General features: G+C 37.5%; 1 protein-coding gene across 12 annotated transcripts in view; it reads right to left on the bottom strand.

Annotated features, from left to right (window-relative positions):
- LOC135324925 (protein hinderin-like) overlaps positions 1-16,503 on the bottom strand; it is a 172,853-nt gene that overhangs the window by 125,252 nt on the left and 31,098 nt on the right. The window lies entirely within an intron of this gene.

Genomic DNA, 16,503 nt, shown 5'->3' with positions numbered 1-16,503 from the left:
CTGCCATTTTTAATTAACTTGGTTTGCAAGATCTTTGGACAGCAGATGTACTCGTAAAACACCACAAACACACAATTAACACAAAAGCAGAAACACAGTTCCAAGTAAGTCACATTTGAACCAGAAAATATAAGGCTGTAAAAGGCAAACACCAGTACTTTGAATTAAATTTGGATGAAAAAAGGCAGTAGATCAGAGATCTCCAGTGTGCCATCCTCAATATAGTTCGCATTGCTAGAATAAGCAGCAAGCAGTGTTCTAGCAGAATATTCCAATTGGCTTTCAAAATAAATCTCAAGTAGGTGGTGTAATAGTCAAGTTGGTAAACTCAATTTGAACATGAAACGTATTGATTTCTTCTGTGGCTAATCACCATCATGATTCTAAATTATAAAGATCAGAAATTCTCTTCTCCCTCAATGCATACAGTAAATTGCAAACCAACAAGGGCCCATACAACTGTAATTGCTATCCTGACAGGATAAAAACGCCTACTTGTCCTATTGTTTTTGTGAGTCCTTCTCCTCCGCCCTGTTCTCCTCTGCTTGTTTTGTTTACTTTCTCTGCTTGTTCCCTACAAATACAAACTTCAGGACTATAGAAATACAGGGCCTTTTCCAGGTGGTGCCACAGAGCTAGGCAGAAAGGACTACCTTCTGACTCCGCATGTCTCCTTGTCTGGCCCAAAGATCTGCTCTTATCATTTCTTGTAGTAATGCATTGCACATTTAGTTTAGAGAGTAACTAAGATTAATGACTGATGTATCCCACATACTCCACCATTATCTCTTTACAGGCTAAACTCCTTTTCAACTGAGTAGTCTTCACTTATTCTGCTATGTATCTCCCTTTCTTGGCTGGTCTTTTAAAGCACAACCATCCCATTTCAAGTTCCTCCTAATACACGGATTTCTTCCAAGAGTCCTGTAATCCTTAACCTGGCCAAATGCATTCAGATGCAGAACTAACAGGATCCATCAGAAAGATAATTACTCAGTTTTGGGTATTTTGTCACATTTCAGCCCAAATTTCACCTCTGTTAACTATTTGGATTGTAAGCCCATCAGGGTTCTTACCAGTCTAAAGTATCTAACAGTTCTGATACCTTAAAAAAAATTACACAATTTGGATTATTTTTACCTAACTGTATTAGTCTGTATTTTTCCAAATTTAATTCTATCATGTTATTTTCTGCTTCTACTACTTCTCTCTTGGTTCTTAAAAAAGGAAGTCAATTTTATAGAGGTAATGTTTGTACTATCTCATTCAGAAAGTCATGCATAATCTTAACTATGCGTGGCTGACAGGCACCAATGAAAGAAAGTCTTACACATTCTTGTCAAGACTACTGCAGTACAAACCCAAACTCTGTCTGAAGACAGTATCTTTGAGAGAAGTAAATACAGGACCCATCTTTGGGGTGGGGGATGGCAAGGCACCTTTATTTTTGCTTTTGTAAGACATATCATCATCCAAATGGATAATACTTTCAGAATGAACAGCTTCAACAATGTACCACATTCAGAAATCAGGACATGCAACAAGGGAAATTAGGCTTCAGTAAGCAATTGAGATTTGGCACAAAATATGAATGGATGGATGCAAATGAAAGCATGGCATTAGAAGGTCCTAAACTACATCTGCCATCTTTAAATTTCATGATGTAACAAAGAATTATAAAGCTCTTGAATGATAAAGGCCTTGAAAATTAAAGAAGGAAGAATTATTACGTATCGTACTCTGACTTCTCTTCTTAAAGGCCATTTGCAAATGGAAAGTAAGGTGGAGAAGTACAGAAAGTCTCTCTAAGAGAAGATAAGTTGCCCCAAAGATCATGTTTATTCTCCATATCTACCACAAAACAACTTAGACCTTCCCATTTTATCCTAGAAAAAAGAAAAGTCAGTATAACTGACTACTTCAAGCTTTAAAACAAACAAAAAAAGTAGCTTTTTTTAATAGAACATCCTGCATCTAGCCTACAACATAGCACTCTCTTCAACCAGTCTGGATGATATTTTGGGAAAAAGGAATTATGCTTTTAACCAGGCCAGCAGGAGCACTTTTTCCCCCCACAAGCACTCTCTCACCTCTGGTGCTTTGCAGTTCCTATGACGACGTACAAACAGTCTGAGGGCATAGGGACTGTTCATCCTCCTGCACATCTCACTATTCAGAGAATACCCTGGCACTCTCACTATTTTCACTCTACCTGCATTCAGGTGTGACTGTCCCTTGCAAAACACAGAAGTTGCAACTTCTGGCAAGTCCAAAGTAGTCAGCAGCTAGATACAGCTTCTGCTTTAAAAAACACAGTGAAGCCATTATTTGAAAGGGGTCTATCTGATATTGTCCTAGTATTTGCACAGATGGACTACTAACAAAAGATTTCAAGCTTATTTTCATTTGAACTCTAAAGCCTCCCCCTAAAAGGTTCCACCGTGTCGTACCAAAATGTTTATCCTCATGAGTTTAAGCAAACAAAGAGCAATTCCTTTGCCTTCTCCAAAGAAATTTTAACAATCAGAAGACAAGACAGCCCTTCCCTGGTGTCGAGGACAGAGGACTATTGTTCAGGTCACTTCTTACTCACAACTGGTTCCCTGCTCATGTGAGTGTCAAGCCACTTGAATTTTGATAGTCCACCTCAGAATTTTTTTCCAATTCTAAAAGAGTATTCAAACTTTTCATATCTTTCACAGCCTTCTTACCCAAAGACCTTTAAAAAAAAAAATCACTACCTCTCTCCATCTGCCAAATGGGGCACTTTCACTTTAGGTGTGCTCACTAGATACCTACAACTTAGGTCTTCAGTTAGAAGGACTGGATCTCACCTAAATCTGCCTGCCAATGGCAGTTCCCCTCTGAGAGGTGACTAAGGAACAAGGCCCCATCATTATCTGTTTGGCCACTTCTCCCACTGCATAACCACAGCTTGAACAGAAGGCTGCACACCCCACACCAGCAGGCCAAGTAGGAAGGGTCATCAACCCCTCCACTGATATGCAAGTATTTCCTTTCCTTCCCTTGGCAGCAGGGAAAGAAGCGGTGCATCAGTAAGGGACTTAATTATTGGTTAACAGATCCAAAATATCAGAACTGATCACAGTAAGAATAATATATATATACATACACATATAGGAAAATTACAAAAGCACACTCCAAATATTTGGAGGATGGAAGGTGGAGGGGAAGCTCAATAGAACAGCTATAATCACTAGCTACAAGCCATTCATCCTACATAGACAATTTTCCTGCACAGGTAGGAAAATTTCCTACATCTTTCTAAATACAAAATAATTATTAAGAGAAAACTAGGCTTTTTCCTCAATTGATCAAAATTTTAAGGACAGAGATAACCTTCCAAAACCTTTCTTTGGACACAGCTTGTCTACAGCTTCATAATACAGGTTGCAACCAATCAATAAAAAAAGCCCTCTTAACAGACCATTCTCAACAAAAAGCACTGATTAAAGCAAAAAGAAAACAGACTCCCTGAGACATGCTCTTGGACACTCTGAAGTAACTTTAAGGAAAAACACCAGAAATCTCTAGGTAAAGCTGAGCTTCCCTCAGCTTCCTTTGTGCTTTAAAATTATTTTCCCTTTGGGAAAGAAAAGTTTCAACATACAGGTATAAAGCTATTTTCTCTGAGGTAAACCCCCACACCTATTCAGAAAGGCTGTGTTGCCAAAGGTGACAGAGACCAAATTGCACCTAATATATCGCAGCTAGATAACAAACCAAATTTGCAATAGGAAGTTCTCCAAGAACAGGAAAAACTATCAGCATCCACACATACAAACTGATACTTAACATGGAAACAACAAAAGACTCTGCTTCAACTTTCACCATTTGATTTTGTAGAATCCTTAAAGCTAAGGAATGAATGTCCATGTGCAGACAAACAGAAAATGCCTAAATGTTCCACAAGGAGATTAAGGTCTGAGCGTGAGATGAAAATATAGGAAGAGGAAAGAAACAGAAGCTTGCAAGAACCTTTGTCAGAATATTCATAAAAAGAGATATGGTTTGACACAAACAGGTTCAGTACAACCAAAGCATCTTTAGAACTTCTGGACTTGAAAAATAAAGAACAGGGAATGTGAAGTTCACCCTTTCCCTGAGTGAAAGGGTATTTTCCTCAGACTACTGCAGGTTGTCCTAACTGGCAATAAAAATCATCTTTAAAGTGTTTTAAATGAAATATAGCCCTTTTGTCTTCAGTAAAGGCACATTTCACCCAGACCCTTTATTCTGGAAGCTCTGAAAATGCACAAAAAACAAAGGAAAACAAATGTCAGAATAAAGATTCTGGAGTTTTACACTTTTTTCTGCTACAGCCTTCCTTTAACATGTTGAATAAATCCTTAAATTTCTACTTCAGTTCCTTCATTTTTATGAAGATGGGATGGCAGCAATACATTTTAACTCACTAGATGAGGACAGAATTACGAGCAATTGCAAAGTATTCTGATATCATTGAATGAAAGGACCTAGATTACTACAACACAGTATTTCAAACCTTAGCATGAGCTGTTTTTAAGTGAGCATCAGCATTATGTAAAATAGTTACAAAGGAGGGGAAATTAGAAAACAATTCAAATATAGTTGAAAGGTTGAATAAAGACAGCATACAGAGTTTAGAGCTTAGTACAGATCCATACTGTGTATGCAAACAGAAAATGTGTATAGCTGATGTGTATGTAAGTTACTGCATCTCCTAATCATATTTAAAAGGAAGTTGATCATTCAATGAAGTTTCAAATATATTATTTTACCTCAGTAACCCCGTATGTTCTCATAAAGCATGAAACATTTATATAGACACACATACATACCACCTTTCTGATTTTATAATCACTGAAAGCAAGAACATGTATACAAATCAAAGTTTTGCAATCTAAGAAAAAATAGTATAAACTAAAAACTTGAGATTCCCATAACACTCGTCCTCTCAAAATTATGTGCACATCTGCAGTTTACATAGAGTTCTATACAACATTATTACAACCTTAACAACTCTTAGAATTACCAAAGTTTCTATATTTGCAAAACTTAATTGCATAGTTCTGACAATGTCCAGAAAGTAAAGTTTTGCCTCAGGCTGTTTTTATGGCTTAACTTCTGCAAAAGGAAGAAGTTGCATAGGAAAGAACATAAAATGCTAGGTACAGTTTAATATCCACAATTTCATGTTTATCTATGCTTATCCAGATCACAAAAAAGTGGTAACAAAAAATAAATCAATTTGACCTGTATAACCAGGATATAACTGAGAAAAGGTCTATTTTCAGGATGGTCCCAGGGAAATTAGTTACAGAAACTAGTGACAGAAATTAAAGATGTGTGAAGGTGCCTTTCTACAATGACAAGACTAGAATTACTGGCTGGACAAGCAATGACGACAAGCCTAGAATTATACAGCTTTATAATATAAATTCTTGTATATTCTCAAGCATTTCAGTAAGATATACTAAAGTGGTCTCTTTCAAGCCATCAAATACTTTTTCTGTGGCTCTTAAGGCAATAACATAATGGTTGTCAGCTTCACTGAAATACATCAAAACCTAAGGCAAAATAAATGCAAAAAAAATTAATCCACCGTAAAGGTTCACAATAAAAAAGTAACAAGCAGTGAGGACATGCAAAAATTAAGATTTCAATACAAACATTACTCTGGTCATGCTGCATATGCTATATATGTTTTACAACATACAATTTAATAAAAAGCAATAAATTAAACTCATGTATTACTGAAAGAGGGAAAACATCAAAAATATACAATACACGTTAACCCTGCAAACTAAAAAAACCAGCCCACTGTAAACAGCTTTAAAATGCTTATAGTGGTTTCACTAAAAGCCCCTCATTTGGATATTTTTCATTTACATTACTGCATATTAATGTAAACATTATATTAAACATAATGTAAACATTAAATTAATGTAAAACTGTTCATGCTCAGTCCCACACGTGCCATCAGCTACATGGTTAAGGTTACCTACTTCATTATCCTGTCCCAAATTTTCAAATGTATTCTTGGAAGGAACTGAACACCTTAATTCCTACTGAAATTCCTAACAAAAGTCATGGCAACCTGGGAAACATTGGCCATGATCTCTCCTGTTGATCTGCTGCCCTGCGCTCCTTTATAATCAGGAGACTGACTGAATTTCTAAATTGGGAACCACGGAAGATGCATGCAATGAAGCGGTATAAATCAAGGCCATCTCGATTCCCGTACATATGCCATAAGCATAAATGAATTCAATACACTTTCAGAGAGCACAGAAATCTTTCACAACCCATTGAAAATGATACAAGTCAAACCTTTGCACTGTTCGACACTGACAGTTGCACATATGCCTCAGACTTGCATTTAAGGGCCAACTTAAAATGACAAGTTGAAATGTGGCTTTTCTTTTTTCCCCAACCAGCCATTTTAAAAACAAATTCCAACAAGTTTAGCTTTCGAGACAGAAAATGTGCATCTACCTTTGCATATTTGCACCCACTTACTCATCTCTACAGTTCCCCTCCTTTCCCTTTCCCCCAATTTTGAAACTTAGCTATTCAAGCTTGGGAATTCATGACTGACTACTAACCAAGAGATAGAATGTTTGTTTATTTTAGAGCAAGATAAAGTTACGCTTAGCATAACAGATCCTCAGCCCATGACTGTGGTTTCACCTTACTATCATGAATTGCTAATACAATGCAAATAAAAATACGCATACCACTGCAACCTGACAATATTTGGTTCACACACACACACAAAATTAAGCAGAAACAACGCAGTTACTAGAACATGTCCCTAGATTGATGTTACTACTTTAGAAGACACTCTCCAATTTTTATTAAAGCAGTAGTCTTGCAATATGACTTGAAGTGAACTGATATGCCTATTAACATATGTGCGAAGGTTTTTCTTCTATACACAGTGTTTATTATAGGATCTCAGTTACGTTCAAACAAAAGGTTTGACTCTGAATTTTTTTCCTAATTATGAAAATATAAAGTTACTTTGCCTATGAAGGATAGATTTGACATTTGGATACATTTCTGTAAGACAGAAATAAAAGCCAGAGAAATCTAAAATACCATGAGACAACTGCATTACATTCACAGAAAGGGTAGTTTAATAATTCAAGCTTTATTTGGAGGCTTGTTTGCAACTGTAGAAAAGGTCAGACCTTATATGAATAAGGTATTAAAGTTTGCACATACAGTATAAGGTAAAGATAAGTAACAAGGCTTGTTTACAATCCAGCTGCTCACAGCCTACAGAGTTAAGATTTTTAAATCAACACACTGGTAACAATAAGGGTTACTGAAAAAATTCTGTATAGAGGTCAGTATGCACGTATCAAGAGTTCAGCTGGAAATCAAACTCTGATAACAGTGATTGTGTGAGAGAATTTTTATTGTTTTAGAGATGTTTGGCTTTGAACCATAATTAGCAACCTTAAATTCCTCATTGCTCTGTCTTGTACTTCTCCGATGTAATATTTTACCAGACAGACGCCCATGCTCTTGGATTAAAGATTTCCCATACTTTTTAATGGCAGTCAGATACACAATGAATTAGTAAGCTGGGGCCTGGACTGCACTGCTCAGGAAACTGGTCATTACACCAGTACCCACCTACTTTACAAGTACACAACTGGATGCAGAGATACATGTATCCTGCTGCTCCTGGACTGGTGCGTAGGCACTTGTACCTGTCCATATTCAAATACGTACACATTTTCATGGCTACCTAGAATCAAACCAACTCTTACCAGAACAGTTTTTAATATTTCACTGTCTTGTTTGAGACAAAGTAAAGACCTGGAGCTTGTTATAAGCAGGAACTCGGACCTCACTTAGTAGCTAACAGGAAACAAAAAAATCCCACACTTGCAGAAAATATGAAAAGCATGTTTTCATAAAAAGCAAACTTTGGGCCCATTCAGAAACATTTCCACATCACATACTTCACCCTGAAGGAAAAGCACATGTGCAAGTTTCTCAGCCTTAAGAAAGAATCACTTTATGTCCCACTGATCAAATCCATAGAAATCTTAGTAGCACTAGCTTAATTCCATTAACACTTTTTTGCCCCTTGATTTAACAGACAGAAGTGTAACTGTTTCTCCTGCAAACCCCTCCAAGCTACCAATACCACCCTCAAGAATCTTTTGTCAGGAAAGGACACCACTGCAGGAGGTCATATACTAAGAGAAGGGACCGTGGCACTAGACTGCATCTAGGGATTTCACCTCCTAGTAGGGCTATTTTGACTGCTCCCAACATCTCTACCTCTTTTCCAGCTCTGATGCAAGAGCAGGAGAAAAGCTGTGCGACCCCACGCGCCAGTTCAGCTAACTGCCAAGCTGCCAGCCAGGTGCAGTCAGAACATGGCATCACCGAGCCCAACTTCACCACGGCAATGCAGTGCAAACGCAAGAGAGGTACCTTTAACTGTGGGGGAAACATAAGGCAGGCATCAGCTGTGCAAGTCTCATTGATCATGGAAGATTTAACAGGTCTGCACATATTTTAACCAAGATTCTGCAATTATTTTATCCTATGGCTTCCTTTACTTACTTGCACTTTAACACCAACACAATTTTGTTCCGAGTTATTCCCTCAATTTAACTTTTAATCATGATTTCCAATAATTTCAGTCTATTGTCCGAACACCGTAAGGACACATTAAGCAAGTTCAGATGGTCAGAGGAATTTGCCCACCCCCATTAAACAGGAAAAGTGGTAGTCATAATCTTGTTTTAGATAAGAAAGTTTCAGCCAAGCAAAGTATAACTTTAATGTGCCTGCCCTGAACCAAAAAACCCCAAAAATCCTGTAAAATGAAATAGAAGTGTCAATAGACAATATTGCAAAAAAATGTATTATTAACATACGTAAGTGGTTATAGGTTATTCCAAAGAACCATTACTCAATTTCAAGTTACAAAAGAGTGGAATAACAAACACAAATAAAAACTAAGTTGTGTGACTGGCTACTGTCCACAACTCAACATGAACCTCTGCGGTCTTCAGCAACTTACAGGAAAAGTACAATACCATTTTCAGTTAAAGCAGTAGCACAAATGGTTTCTGCAAAAAAAATGTTTTTACAATAATCTCAGTGTGTAAAGCATGAAATCAATTATGACAACTTACTTTTCTTAATCTTCCTTGATTACGCCTACAACACTACATGTCCACTACAGCCTTTAGGGTGCACACAGATGAGCCATCTAACTCTGAGGCTGCAGTTCCACAGCTACTGCCAACCTTAAAAGAAAAAGTCAGAGCAGCCACAGGTCCAGACTCTACCTTGCTTACAGTTGCACAGTCTTACCCTCTCTCCTGTACTAGCATTCACACCAGCAACAACCTGGCTCAGGGATGTAGTTCCTCAGAACTGTGCATCTAATAGGTGCACAAAACTGTTTTGAACCCTCTTCATTAATGGGTACACTTCTCTGCAGAATAAACAGCGCCCTAAAAAGTGAAGTGTAGAACAGATGGCTTTTTTAAAGCATGATTTAAATATATGGCACATGCATGGCATGTGCATTTCCTTGATTTTCCAGACGCTAATTGTTAAATAAGACTTCTGATGTACTCACAAATGCATGGAATTCAATAATCAGTCAAGTATTTAGACACAAAAGAGAAGTCAGCAGAATTTTATAGACAGACAAAAATCAACTTACCAAAACTAGAATATCTTGCGTACAAAATACAATGTCAGCACCAAGAAGAAAAGGTTAGAATAATACAAGTGCCTGTGAGCGCACAGAGGAAATTGTTTCCATTTCGCACCTAAAAGCATAGATATCTTTTAAAATTGCACCATTTCACTTATAAAAGCTAAATATCAATAAGAAAATTGTTTGAGAAATTTGATTTTTTTTCCCCTTTAATAGGCAATACACTCCTTGGTCCCATCAACCTGATACTTTCTTCTTTTTTATTTTCCATATCAAAGATTCAGTCACCTTTCACCCGTCTCTGCATTTTGAGTTGGCCAGTTAGTTTTCCCTTTCTTTGCCAGCATTTCTTATTCCCAGCATTCTTCCCTAGCATAGTCTCATCAATATTTTGTGAATGCACACCCCTGCATACTCCAACTTCAAATACAGCGAGCATACATCCTCCATACTTGAACATATATCGCTGGGAGACTTTTAGGACCTTATCACATCAAACCAAATTAAAGTGACATTTTTAAGGCTGACATTCCATTTTCCCTAAGCTTGTTGTGACTAGACATTTAGTACAAACCTCACCCCATTCAGGATTTTAATAAAGGGAGAAAATTAAGAAAAAGTTAAGTATGCTATCTAGGAAAAAGATCTATTAGGTCTTGTCTGTAGTAGAGAAACGTATTCTTCTAAGAATCAATTTAGTCTTTGCAATGCACTTTTAAAATGTCACATGTTCACACACAAAAAGCGTTGCAGATACTGTTACAACTAGTTTTCATTAAGCCTAAATGCTATTTCAGTAGGGCTGCATTAATGCCAGCTCAGTTACTGGTGTTATAGGCCATACTGATCAAAGTCTTCCCTCCGCTTTCCCCACAATGTACTCATGGCCCTTTGAAATCTGCCCAACTTTGCCATTTCGGAGAACTCTTGACAGAAATCTGTGGGATAAATACGGGAACTGCAATACTTTCACAAAGCATGAGCAAGGACACAGAGCAAACCTGTACAAGCTTGAAAGGCTTATCAGTAACAGACACTGTAGAGCTTAAATTGTTGAGCGAGAAGCAATTCAGATTCCTAGCCCAGAGAAAGCCTTGTATCTATGGCAAAGCCTCCAAATTGGGATGAAAGTCTGAACTTCAAATTCAGGTTATCCAGTCAAAGACCTAGAAGCCAGAGTAAAAGGCTGTGTCCCCTATTTGCTGCTGGGAAAGGACAGAATGCCTAAATGTCTTTTTCAGGTCTGTTTTTCTCATCCACGCTGTAGCATATAGACAGTAGAAGCCTCAAACTTTTGTCAATACCACTTTCCACCAGAAAAAAAAAAAACTGCTGAAATTTCTTAAGAAAAATCTCCTCTATTTCAATAAAGACAATATTTTCATTTTGCATCAGAACAGTCTTCTATGCCTAATCCATGAAATAACTGAAAGCCAAAGCAGAATACAATTTAAGAGATACTAAATGTCATTTTCTACTCAAGATCCATCATACTATTATGTTAGGATCAATTAACAATAATTTCTCAATATGGCACCAAAATTGGCTCTCTAACCACTAAATATTCTGTTAAACTTTTGTATACCCCAATTTATTTCACCGAAAGGTTGTTGATCCAAAAGCAGAAACACAGTGGGAAACTCCTTATGTAAATGAATCTCAATCAAAATTAGTTTTCTAGCATTGCTGAAAGTTTTCCAAGACCTCTAATGCATCATTTTCACAGAATGAGGCATACACATTCGACATTCTGGCATGATAAAACTAGAGGAAAATTGACATTGTGGCAATGGAGACTACATCTCTATTAAACTTACAGAACAAAGAGCCAACTGAGTTTTAAATAAAAGATAAAGCACCACATGGTTATAGTAGGAGTCTTATGTCTGTCAGCAAGTCTGTTCCCAGCTGAGTGGGGTTTGACAGATGATTTGGTATGCAAGTTCATTATATAGTCTAGCCACATTCTCTACCTCTCATGCTGGAGTTCTGTCAGGCCAATAAAAACAGCCAGATAAACATCTTGCAGTGTAAGACCAACTCCCCCTATATATCTGCTTTATTAATGTGCATCCAGTGCAGCTTATCGTACAAAAATGTTAGAGTGAATTACTCTCCTGTTATCATAGACTTATCTTGGCTCTAGGCTTGATACTACAGTTGATTCTCAAACTGGCTTTTTAAACATGAAACTCAGATGTTCACAGTGCTTTAAAAAACATTTAGAAAGTTGCTTTGATGACAGCTCTGCTTCAAAAGATTGCAAGCATGGAAGAACTATTGCCTGCTACCCACAAACCCAGACAACTGCTAGAAGCCTCACTTTACTTGAGATAAAATTGAGATTCAGGAACCCAAATCCCAAAGGGGAATAATAAACTTGAACAAACTTTAGGGGAAATACAGCATAATACACTAGTACTAGTACACAGTTTCTCAGTTCTAGCACATATTCAACACTATATGATTGACCAAAAAGCAGGAAACGAGCAGCAAAGACAGCATTAGTATGAAGTGATATGTTTCACATCATCAACACTGGCACAGATCAACAAAATATTCGCATCAGTTTAGAGCTTAGTCTCCTTAGCATAAGAGAATGATTCCATGTGCTGCTCTAAGGATTTAGATTGTGACTGGTTATTGCACTATACCTGGATGTGTCTACCATTACAGGCACAAAAGGCATTCTCTGAACATATCAGCTGCAAGCCCCTCTGTAACACTAGATTGTGCGCATAGCTGGGATCAAGGTGGGCAAAGCAGATGGTGCCTGGGGAGAAGGGGAGGAATGAGCAAATTAGGCAATGAATCACTTCAGCATCTTCCAGCACAGCTTAGACTACAGAGACAACAAAAGGGGCATGGATTCTTTCCTGTTTAGCAGGGATATCAGAAAGTCCCAAAGATACAGGTCCAAATAAATGATGTTGACAGAATGTCTGGAGTAGAAAGCTCATGATGCTTCCTACAGCTCTCTTCATGTAATACAATATCGTAACTACGCTCAACAGGGGAGAGGACTGCTTATTCTCATTCATGCAATTCCCCAAAGAAACTCTAGAAAATCTTCTTTTACAGAATTCCTTCACTAAAAGCAGTAACAAGAAGAGTCATTAGTTGGCTTCAAAAGTCTCTTGAAACTTCCTGCCCCCCCCCCCCACCTGTCTCTCCTGAAGAAAAAGCTGCTTCCTTCCAATGACAAGCAGTCAAGTTTGCTTTGGTAAACTACAAGCGATACTCCCAAATACACAAAATAGATAAATGACACAAATATAGTCCATTTACACATTCTCCATACGGAATCAGCCTACAGCAAATAAACAACACGACCCTTTCAAAAGGACCTACTACCACTGAAACATAGATCCTTATTATGAAAGAGTTTAGGAGAAACACTTCAAAGATGGTTAGACCAATTACATGCCAGGAAAATTCAGACAATATGCACACCATATTGTCTTCCTGAACAGAAAAGGAAAATAGCTTGCTCGGAAAATCTAGTTTCACTTCATCTAGCAAGCAGATCCAAAGACTGAAGAAGATTCTAACTCCATATATAACCTCAGAGATTCTTCATGAGTGTTCAGTACAAACTTTTGGCAGACTTATCTTCCATAAGCCTCTAGATTTCACAAGTCTCATAAAAATAAAACTCTTGACACTGAAAGCATCAGAACACCTTAAGCAACGCAGGCTTGTAAGAAGAGGGGTACAGAATGAGCCACCCTGTATTATAGCTCACAAGCACACTTTTGGTTGCTCTTGAGCCTGAAAGAAAGATTTACTGGAGACAAAATACCACTGATTCAGCATGCCCATAATAATTTTATGTCAAACCTGTGAACTACAAAGCAAAGTTCCTGCAATGCAAGATTTACCAGAATTTTATCTATTTTCAAGCAGCAGCAGAAAATAATGACTCTTTCAATAGCATATAAATTGCAGAACTTTCTTTTCATATGGTTTTTATGAAATATTAGCTAAGAATCAATTTTCGTGTCTACAAAGAGATAAGTGAGAAACAGACACGCCAATGGAAAAGGGCTGCAAATCATCTCCAGTCATATCCAAGGACAGCATTTAGCAACTCTGAATTAATAGCAAAGTTTTCCTATATTTTCTTTCAGGGTGTTCTCAGCCACATGTTTATTTTCTCATGCACACTAAAAACTCACAAATGTGAAAAACAAATACGTGACTTGCTAGATGCATTAAATGAAAAATAAATGTGTTTGCAGATCAGGCTCCCAAACTTCTGACTAGCTTATTAGTGGTATATAAGAGATAAAACTCATTCTGCTAGGGAGAAAATCCTAGCTTTGTTGTGGGAAACATCATTAAAATAGACTTGAGACACCAGAAGTTATACAGTTACTAATGCAGATTCAAGTACATGATACTTTTTCCTCTCCAGATTTAATCTGTTCACACCACTGTGATGTCCTAAAACAACTGTCAAAAGAACATCTGCAATGGTGACCCACATCCTCCCCGGCTGATAATAAAGTAAGACTGAATAAGACTACTAATGAGAAGAGCTAACAAACATCTTGCTGTGGTGGAAGTCTAAAGGGCCATTTAAAATCACCATAATTTGTCTGCTCTTTAAAAGACTTGCATTTGACAAACTAGACCAAATCAATTGACAATCATGGGGAAGAAGCAGCACATAGTGACTCCTCAGCAAACTACACCTTGGGATCTGTGTAACAATTTGCACTAGAAGAAGAGAACAGAAAAACAAGATTACTAAGAGAACTGACCTGCTCACTCAAGGATGACACGAGGTGACACTCTCCATCCTAATTTATTTTGCATATAAACATCACATCTTTTAAAGACACAGAGTCCAGGTAGTGATTAAGCACCAACTCTAGCCTCCTCAGCACATTGAGATCAGAGTCCCTGACGGGTATCCATATCAGAAGTTGCATCAAGTGCAGTGCAGGACCACTGTGTGACAGGTCCAATGCTCTATTCTCCACATCCTCCCCACAGGCCATCTCAGTTGCTTAAAAGCACAAGCCTTCATCTTAGGATATAGCTAGGTTTAAACTTTAAGTTTGAGCTTTTGGAACTTACCCTAACAGTAATCAGAAGTTTCACTAAGTAGCTTTGGAAATACAAACTTTGTATTCAGACTTCTCTATCCAAGCAAAAACAAAACAAAAATACCAAATGCAAACAAAAAAACGCCAAAACAAAACCCAACCAATTAGCAGGCATTACTTGCTCACTTTGCTATGTGCATTGACCTTTCGGTCATAAAATTCTTCTCTGCATTCTACCATTTTATCAAGATCCCTAGTTTGTTCTAATTCAGAAGTGTGTTCAACAACGAGCCGCCGAACAAGAGAGACTTATCTCGTCTTGTCCTCTCTTCTCCCTCGGAGGTGGGGAATGTTTATTGCTGTTGTCCTTTCCCATAAACATTAAATAGAAAGATGATGTATTTAAGCAAAACATTAGCACAAGAACAAGCATCTGTAAGCTGTGATTGTGTCTAGCTTAGAAATTAAAAGGTCTCTATAAACCATCAGAGGACCTTTTAAAATTTTCATCCTTCAAAAATGGTACAGTGGAGAAAAGTAGCTAGTGAACCAAGACAGATCTTTACAGTTTTACAAACAGAATTATGTTGTGAGGGCTGCTTGAGAGAAACAGAAGGTTCCTATAGTCCTCTGCCTCCTGCAGATGGGCCAGGAGAATCTTGATCAATCTCTAGAGCATTCATTGTTCAATCAGAACAATAGAATCACACTGTCTTTAGATTCTTTGGATTGTCGTGTGATTCCTTCCAGAAAAAGTACTGTAATATATAACATGAACTTTGCCAACATGAGGCAAGTTTGATGTAAACAGTTCCTTATAATCAGTTAGAATTCATGGGCTGTGCATAAATCCCCAGATATCACAGCAGACGTAACTAAGTCAGTGCATCAAGATGAGTTTCTGGGGAAACTGAGAAGCTTTCTGGGGTAACCAAGTCTGGTCGCACACTATCCAAGATCGTACCATATAATCCTCTCCATAATCAAACTCCATCCTGTAGATAAGTTTATATTTCTTGCGCCCCTAACTTATCTCTTCAGGTAATTAGAAACATTTTTCAAATTTTTCATTTCCCTTATATTCATAGGACAAATTTATTCAGTACATTTATTGGCAGGTTATTGAAGCGAAGACCATTGGTAAGTTAAATACAGTTATTTGCACTGAAAGAGAGCAGTAAAGCCTCACGAGACCTGTCCAGCTACCTGAAGTGACAGCTGGATGTCAAGAGCTGCATTCACTTGGGTCTTACTTAGCACTGTTAAGAAATGAAAGATAGTATCTTTAAAAGCATCTAAGGATCTTTTACCAACATGCCAAAAAATAATATTTATAACAACAAAGAAGTTCTCCCTGAAGATAACAAAAATATGAAGAAATCAACAAAAGAAAAACTGAACAGTATAAATGGGGGAGTTTATGTACCATGAGGGCCATTAAGTGTTTTGCTCATGTTTTTACATAATTATTGAAGGATAATTCTACCCTTAGAAGTAACTAATTAAAGCAGCACCCTTTTATTTCAGTATCCTTTCCCCTGGGTGCATTCAAAGTTAGACCTGCCAACTATTGTGACCACAAAACATTTTTTCTACTTCTGCTATTCTTGTAGTTGTGCAACACGAGCCACATTCCATTCTTCTTTGATGCTTCATAAACAATTTCAATGTGTCATACTTTAACAGGCACAAACCTATTGAAAACAAAGTATACAGGAGGATTACTACATGCTCATATTGCAC

The sequence above is a fragment of the Dromaius novaehollandiae genome, chromosome Z, assembly GCF_036370855.1.
Source record: "Dromaius novaehollandiae isolate bDroNov1 chromosome Z, bDroNov1.hap1, whole genome shotgun sequence".
Taxonomy (NCBI): domain Eukaryota; kingdom Metazoa; phylum Chordata; class Aves; order Casuariiformes; family Dromaiidae; genus Dromaius; species Dromaius novaehollandiae.
Note: the sequence above shows the minus strand (reverse complement) of the source record. Positions and strands in the feature narration are given on the sequence as shown.